The sequence below is a fragment of the Acinonyx jubatus genome, chromosome C1, assembly GCF_027475565.1.
Source record: "Acinonyx jubatus isolate Ajub_Pintada_27869175 chromosome C1, VMU_Ajub_asm_v1.0, whole genome shotgun sequence".
Taxonomy (NCBI): domain Eukaryota; kingdom Metazoa; phylum Chordata; class Mammalia; order Carnivora; family Felidae; genus Acinonyx; species Acinonyx jubatus.
In genome coordinates this window covers 34277883-34286211 of record NC_069381.1, presented here as the reverse complement: position 1 = coordinate 34286211, position 8329 = coordinate 34277883, and the positions used below count along the sequence as shown (strand labels likewise).

The 8329-nt window shown below is 40.9% G+C and overlaps 1 pseudogene; it reads left to right on the top strand.

Annotated features, from left to right (window-relative positions):
• The first annotated feature begins 5086 nt into the window (after window positions 1-5086).
• LOC106970190 (transcription initiation factor TFIID subunit 9-like) lies at window positions 5087-7027 on the top strand (annotated as a pseudogene).
• The last annotated feature ends 1302 nt before the right edge of the window (window positions 7028-8329 follow it).

The window sequence follows — 8329 nt, the reverse complement described above, 5'->3', positions numbered from 1 at the left end:
TGCACTTTGTTGTACGGAAGTTATTCCTCAATAAGAGGAAACAAAGTAGATAGGAACTGGAGCTGCCATTTAGGCCTGATCAAGATGCTGCCTTCCTAAGGCACCAAGACTTCAGGCAGAGCCACCGGGGGCGGGGGGGGGGGGGGGGGGAAGCCCGTGGGGAACTGGCTGGGACCAGGAAGTCTGGGGCAAGAAGCTGGGGGACAGGGCCTCTGATGGAGACTGTGTGGTCCCTGACCAGTTTTGTGATCAAGAAAGATGAAGACCTCTTCTGCGAATGGCTGAAGGACACAAGCCACACCAACACCAAGCAGTCTGATAGTGGAGTGAGGCCTTCTTGGGGGGCTCTCTGGGCAGCCCCCAAATCCCCAGCACCGAGTCTCCAGACCTGCAGCTGAGTGGGCACTCCTGCCCCATCTGCCACAAAGGAAAAGACTGCTGTTGGCCCCCTCACCTCCACATACTCCGGGTCTCTCGGGAGTTCTCTCCCCTCACCATTTCAACTTTTTTGGAATTCTCACTCTTGCATGTATCTCTCTCCTCCTTCCCTGGCCGGTTTCCTACCGACAGTTATCAGCTTTCCAGAGTGTATTCCTGGCTCCTTCCCTCACTCCACTCTCACTCTGTCACTCCAGACTGTTTGATGCCATTTGGCTTCTAATTCTTTTTTTTTTTTTTTGGCAGAGCAGTCTTCCCAGAACTATGATAAGGTTCTGGTTTTTTTGTGTGTTTTTTGTTTTTTGTTTTTTGGCAAAGCAGTCTTCCCAGAACTGTGATAAAATAAGTTTCTGTTTAAACCACCAACTCTGTAGTAGTTCTGCTATAACCACTCAATCTAAGACATTTTTATTCTTTTAAATACATGTTTGGGGGTGCCTGGGTGGCACAGTGGGTTAAGTGTCTGACTCTTGATTTCGGCTCAGGTCATGATCCCATGGTCATGAGATCAAGCCCTGCATCATTCAAGCCCTGAATCCCTGCTTGGGATTCTCTCTCTCCTTCTCTCTGCCTCTCCCCCACTTACTCTCTCTCTTTCTCTCTCTCTCTCTCAAAATAAATAAAATAAAACTTAAAAGCAGATGGATAGATAGATAGATAGATAGATGATAGATAGATAGATGTTTGTATTGGCGAGCCAGTCCTTCTAAAGTCTGGAGTCCTTTACAAACTTCTTTGTGAGTCAACTCTTTTCTTTTCTAAATTAACTAAATAAATAAATCAGAATCAAAGTCAGAGGCAAGACATCACACCTTGTGCCACCCACCTCAAAGAAAGGGTTACAAAGCTCGGCAGTCCTCTTTGGGTTTGGAGGCCACATGTACGACATTTGGGCATGTTGCCCTGGCTCATTTACCAGGTAACCTGGAAGTTTAGAGAGGATCCTGGCTCAAAAAGGGGGTCCTCCAGTGGATCCAGGTCGCCGTGCAAGCTGTGTTAGCAATTGGGCTTGACTATTCAACAGACCCAATGGTCTGGGAAGTATTTTGTGACAAAGATCTTATATATACCTTCAAGCGATCCCAGTAGGAGAATCAGAGCCTGGGCACCCAGGATTCTGAAGTAAGGCTGTGATCCCGACTGCAGATGACTGGCTGCCACTTGCGAAGCAGTTTCTGGCTTACACCTGGGCCTCGTAGAAACTGAGTGCCTGACCACGAAACCTAACTATGAGACTGGAACTGCCTGACGTGAACTGAGAATGATCCCATTCCCTGAACCATAAAGGTGGGGATGCAGGTCAGCATTCCATGATAGAATGTAAGGGGTTTTCCATTCTTAATACCTGATGTTGTAAGTTTCACCATAATACTGCTTTAGCTGCATCCTGCAAATTATGTTCCATTTTCATTATCATTCTAATTTCCCTGTGATTGCTTCTTTGATCCATGGATTATTTAGAACTCTGTGGCTTACTATATTTCCAAATATTGGAGAGTTTTCTAGGTCTCTTATGATCATTGATGACTAATTTAATTCCACAGTGGCCAGAGAACATGTTCTATACATTTTTAATCCTTTTAAATTTATTGAGATTTGTTTTATGGCCCAGCATATGGTCCATTGGTGAACATACCATGTATACCTTTAAAAATGTGTGTCTCACACATTTGGTGTAGACACATTTAGTTTGGTATAGAGTTTTGTAAATATTAATTAGGTCAAGATGATTGACAGTATTGTTCAAATAATCTGCTTTTATTGATTTTTTGGTCTATTGTATCAATTGCTGAGAGGGGGTTAAAATCTCTCACTATGATTGTGGAATCATCTGTTTCTTCCTTTAATTCTGTCCTTTTTTTGTTCCATGTATTTTGAATCTCTGTTATTAGGCACATACACATTTATAATTGTTATATCTCTCTGGTGAATTGACCCATTTGTTATTATGAAATGTCTTTATCTCTGGTAAGAGTCTTTGTCTTATACTTTATTTGATATTATTGCCACTCCAGCCTTCACAAGCTTGCTGTTTTCATGGTATACCTTTTTCCTTCTATTTTCTTTCATCTTTTTGGTATGTTTACATTTTAATTTTTTCCTCAATAGACTCCACGCCCAATGTGGGGCTTGAACTCATGACCCTGAGATTGAGTCACATGTTCTACCAACTGAGTCAGCCGGGCACCCCAGTTTGTTTACATTTTAAGTGCATCTCTTATACATAGCAGATATTTGAGTTTTGCTCTTTTTCATCCATTCAGACAATCTCTGCCTCCTGAGACCACAGGTGTTGGTCAAAAGATGTGTAGCAAAAAAGAACGAGCTTAGGTCTGGACTCATTTATATGCTTTCTTCTTGAGGATGAATGCTATGGACACTAAGGACTTTATAGTGGACCAAATAGTTTGCAGGCTGTGTTGGGCAGTTCAGTTTGCAAGGTCACCTGATTGTCCCATGGACAAGCATTCAGTGTCTATCAGGGCCCCATAGTAAGATAAAGCTGTTTCTCAAAGGAAGGTCAGTTATTTGCCAAACAGTGCACAGCTTTCTTCATAAATCCCAGGGGCTTCTTCTGCAATGTTCCTTCTGGGCTTGCTCCATCAGCATGGTGATATCAACATGATTGGATCTGGTGGGTCATGGAAACCAAGGGGCCTATTCACATTGCAGCCTAGACCAACTGGACAGTTTTCCTTTGTTCTGGATTCTTCCCAAAGCTGACAGCCTTTCAGGTCACTCAGTAAATAAGTGGGGTGAAAGACACCCAGATATGATGTATGCTCCTCAAAAATCTAAGACCACCAAGTACCATATTTCTACTAATCTAAGTCACCATCAACTGAAAGGTGTCCCTTCGTTCATATTTCACTACGAAGATTTTTAAAAGCACTATCAAGTAGGGGCCCTTAGGTGGCTCAATTGGTTAATCATCCAACTCTTAATTTCGGCTCAGGTCATGATCTCACAGTTCATGAGTTCAAGTCCCACATTGGGCTCCGCACTGGCAGTGCAGAACCTACTTGGGGCTCTCTCTCTTTCTCTCTATTTCTATCCCCCCCACCCTTCTCTCAAATATAAATAAATAAAACTTTTTTTTAAGTTTTTTTTAAAAAGCACTATCAATTAAACCATAACATACCATTCATTACAAGATGAATTCTCATGTCTGAGATGTTAAAATGTGAGGAAAAAACATTGTGAATGTACTAAATGCCACTGAATTGTTCACGTTGAAATGGTTAACTTATGTGAATTTTACTTTAATAAATTATTTTTTAATGTGAACCAATGAAATATGATACTCTTCCCGTTTCATATGGTAGGAGGGCATAAGGTGAAGCAACATGTACTTGAGCGGGGACATTGTGACACTAGAACACTGAACCTCCAGAAACACCCTTGCAATGTATTTTCATGGAGTTGGTTTTATTTCATTGAATCTAAGATGCTGTGATCCTGGCACATTCTTGATTTACCAGAAGGGGTCAACAGAAGCCTTTCACAGAACTATGTCACTACTTCTTCCTGTTGACAAGGATTATCAGGAGTCGCTCATTAACCTCAGCAGAGGAAGAGGAACTTCTGCTGGCGAGGGAGGTTCAAGGGGGTAGGATTTTGAATGCTTCACGTCATCTGAATGCTTTCTTTTCTGGTCAGTGCGCCAGCATTCACACAAGAGGCCTGGCAAAGCTGTCGATACACCTGACATTGTACTACGATAATTTCCAGCACCACGCTTTGGATTTGATTTTCCACTATACACAGTCCCATGGCTGTAAGAGGTAAATTATTTTTCTTAGACACAGAAAGTCAATGGTTTGGGACTTGTCTTGAGCCAAAATTGTAGGGTATTGAGCTCGACAATTTTGTCTTTGTCCAGAAAGAAACTCCTCTTCACTGTAGTTGCCAAAGCCCCCTGTTCTCATGCTTTTCTGTAGCAGAGACCATTTGATTCCCCAAAGCTTTGCCTTCAGTGCATCTTTCATTCAGGTGATAATCGATTGCAGGTGATAATCTATTAGCGGCAGGCCAAGGGCGGCCTTTGATATTAGCTGGGTTTTCACTGCCCAAAAATAAATACCAAATTCATGACTGTTCTGATATCAACATCTTTATCAGTTAAAAACCATAATTTCTGGTATGTTTTCTGGTAAAAACGAGTGGCTGAAATTAGTCCAAGAAGAATTAGAAGACCAAATAGAGCAATAACGATAGGAAAACTAAAAATATTGTTATTGAGCTACAATTTTAAAAGGTAACAGGCTGAAAATTATAAACAGATGAGTTCTAGTTGACCATCAAGGAACAGATTATTTCTCATTTATTCAAGTTGACTTCAGAGCATATAAGAAATTGAAATGTTTCTCAATTCAAATTATGAAAGTAGCACAATATCAGAGTCTAAGAAAGAGAGGAATGCTTCAAAGAATACATAATTCTCACTTATTACACAAATTAAGGTAGGAAAAGGCTGAACATTCTGTCCACTAGTCAGTGCACATGTTGGGGCAGAGCTGGAGAGTGGGGCAGGCAAGCTATGCCCAGAGTGGGGAAAACCATGCCAGGCAAAGAACTTGTATCAAGAACGGGACTGAAATACACTCATGTGGGTGATTTAGCTCAAGAAGTCTGATGACTGGATATCATGGAGTTTGGTGAGACGGCTTCTCCCAAGAGCATGCCAAAAGATGCACAGATGGGCGCCTGGGTAGCTCAGTCAGTTAAGCATCGGACTCTTGATTTAAGCTCAGGTCATGATCTCACGAGATCAAGTCCGAGATCGGGCCTGCTGACAGTGCAGAGCCTGCTTGGGATTTCTCTCTCTCCCTCTCTCTGCCCCTCCCCCTGCTCACACAGGCACATACTTTCTCTCTCTCTCTCTCTCTCTCTCTCAAAAAAAAAAAAAAACTTAAAAAAAATTTTAATGTTTATTTTTGAGAGAGAGAGAGAGACAGAACATGAGCGAGGGAGGGGCAGAGAGAGAGGGAGACACAGAATCCCAAGCAGGCTCCAGGGGCTCTGAGCTGTCAGCACAGAGCCCGATGCGTGGCTCAAACCCACGAACCTGTGAGATCATGACCTGAATCGAAGTCAGTTGCTTAACCCACTGAGCCACCCAGGCGCCCCCCAAAAACTTTTTTTTTTTTTTTTAAGATGCCCAGGTAGGGCACCTGGGTGGCTCAGTCGATCCAACTTCAGCTCAGGTCATGATCTCGTGGTTTGTGAGTTCAAGCCCCATATCGGGCTCACTGCTGTCAGCGCAGAGCCCACTTCAGATCCTCTGTCCCCCTCTCTCTGTGCCCCTCTCCTGCTTGTGCTCTCTCAATAATAAATAAACATTTAAAAATAGGAGGCGCCTGGGTGGCTCAGTCGGTTAAGCGTCCGACTTCGCTCAGGTCATGATCTCTCAGTCCGTGAGTTCGAGCCCCGCATCGGGCTCTGTGCTGACAGTTCAGAGCCTGGAGCGTGTTTCAAATTCTGTGTCTCCCTCTCTCTCTCATCCTCCCCTGTTCATGCTCTGTCTCTCTCTGTCTCAAAAATAAATAAAACGTTAAAAAAAATAAAAATAAAATAAAAAGATGCACAGATAATGGCTGAAATACTGAAGGATATGGAGATTACAGATGTGAGGCGAGAATTACAAATCAGGTGTTGGAGTTTGCCTTATAATTTGTGACCACAATTCTAAATGATGCAAAAATTTATTGAAGTCATGCTAAGATAGCTATTGTTGATGCAGATAATGTGCAATGGGCAATCCAGTGTTGCTCTGACCAGTCTTTTACCTCTCCTCCCCCAGGAGAATTTTTATTAGATATTGCCAGGCAAAGAAATCAAACCTCTTTTCCATTGATCAAGCCATATTCAGGCCCCAGATTGCCATTTGATCAATATTGCTTGACTGCTCCAAACTACACACTTAAGCCTCTACCAAAAAAAGCAACTACTTCTACAGGAAGAATAATAGCTCCATGGCTAAATGTTGGTTCAGTTGCTAGCAGCCCAAGTACTCCCACTATAGGCACACCAACCCCACAAATCATGTCTGTTTCAGCTAAGGTAGGGACTCCAATGTCCCTCATAAGGCAAGGGATTGCCATACAGATGCCCACTTCCCAGTTCCCAGATGTGAAAGCCTCAATTCCTACAACATCAGCAGATGTTGCTGATTAATCAGAATGTTCTGATTAATCCCGGGGTGGCTGGGTGGCTGAGTTGGTTAAGCCACAGACTCTTGATCTGGGAGAGAGATCTGTCTCCCTCTCTCTGTGAGAGGATCATGAGGTCATGATCTCACAGTTTATGAGTTTGAGCCCTGCAGTGGGCTCTGTGCTGACAATGCAGAGCCTGCGTGGGATTCTCTCCCCCTCTCTCTGCCCCTACCCTGCTCACACTCTCTCTCTCTCTCTCTGAAAATAAATAAGTAAACTTAAAGAAATTTTAAAAAAAAGAATGATCGATTAATCCATTGCCACTAATCTGTTGTTATCACAAGATATTGCCAATGCATCTTCAAAGGTATTAAATGAAATGTGAAGGTGACAATAATGATGATGATGATGCTGACCACTATGATCATTTATAATCCAGCCTTGGTGCGTGTAACACGTAATATGTATACTTGGTCTTGAACCAGCCTTGGTGTGTGTAACATGTAATATATATACTTGGTCTTGAATCCATTGTACTGGCATTAAACACGCATGTTGATGTTTTCAAGTTGTTTTACAAAACTTAAATAGTATTTAGTGAGTAAATATAGTTACCATACTTTTCAACTGAGATGTTGGGTTTTCTTTATAGAATTAGTAATCATTTTTAATCGGTCTTTAAGTGTAAAAAATGAAATTGTCATTCATCCAAAAAAAAAGAAAGAAAGAAGGATAAGATTGAAAAAAAAGAGAGAGAAGAAAGAAAAGATGGAAAGCCACCCAATACATTTCACTGACAAGCATATCCTGAAAACAAAGCTAGATGAGGACAAGAGAAAAAATACATACATGATTCCACGTATGAACAGTGAAGCAAACATCCTAAATAAAATGTTAACAAATTAAATCCAGCAGTGTATTAAAAGAACAATTCATCAAGTCCAAAGAGGATTTATCCCAGCATTGCTAAGATTGTTCATTGTTAAAATATATATCAATTTAACTTATTATATTCATAATTAATAAGTTTAAATATGACTATCTTAATAAATTCAATACCCGTTAATGATCTAAAAGAAAAAAAAATCTCCCAGAAAACTAGGAAACTTAATGTAATACGTTGTTTGTTTTTGGTGAAACAATGATAAAAACTGACAGCAAATGCCACACCTAATGGTGAAACAATAGACACATTCCAGTTGAAGTCAGAAGCAAGAAAAGAAGGACCTTTATCACCATTACTATTCAAAATGGTATCGGATGTTCTCTCCAATTCAAGAAGGGAAGGACAGCAATAGGAGGTATAAACATTAAAAAAGAAAGAGGCAAAGTGTCATTAGTTGCAGATGATACTATCACTTACATAGAAAAACCTAAAAAAATCAATTGACAAACTATTAGAACTAATAAGGGAATTTAGCAAGGTGACCACATACAAGATCAAAGTGGAAAAATCAATAGCTTTCCTATATACCGGCAATAACCAATTAGAAAATGTAATAGCAAATAAGGTTCCAGTCACAATAGCAACAAAAACTATTAACCACCTAAGCATAAACCTAAAAAATAGAATTTACTTCAGGCCTTTAAAGATAGGAAATCCATCAATCTAATTAATAAAATTAAATTGAAAATTATACAATTAGATAGAAGCTGAGAAAATTCAAGAATCACTTCTGGCAAAAACGCTAAGTAGAACAAGACACACAGGGTATTTCCTAACTATGACAAAGAGT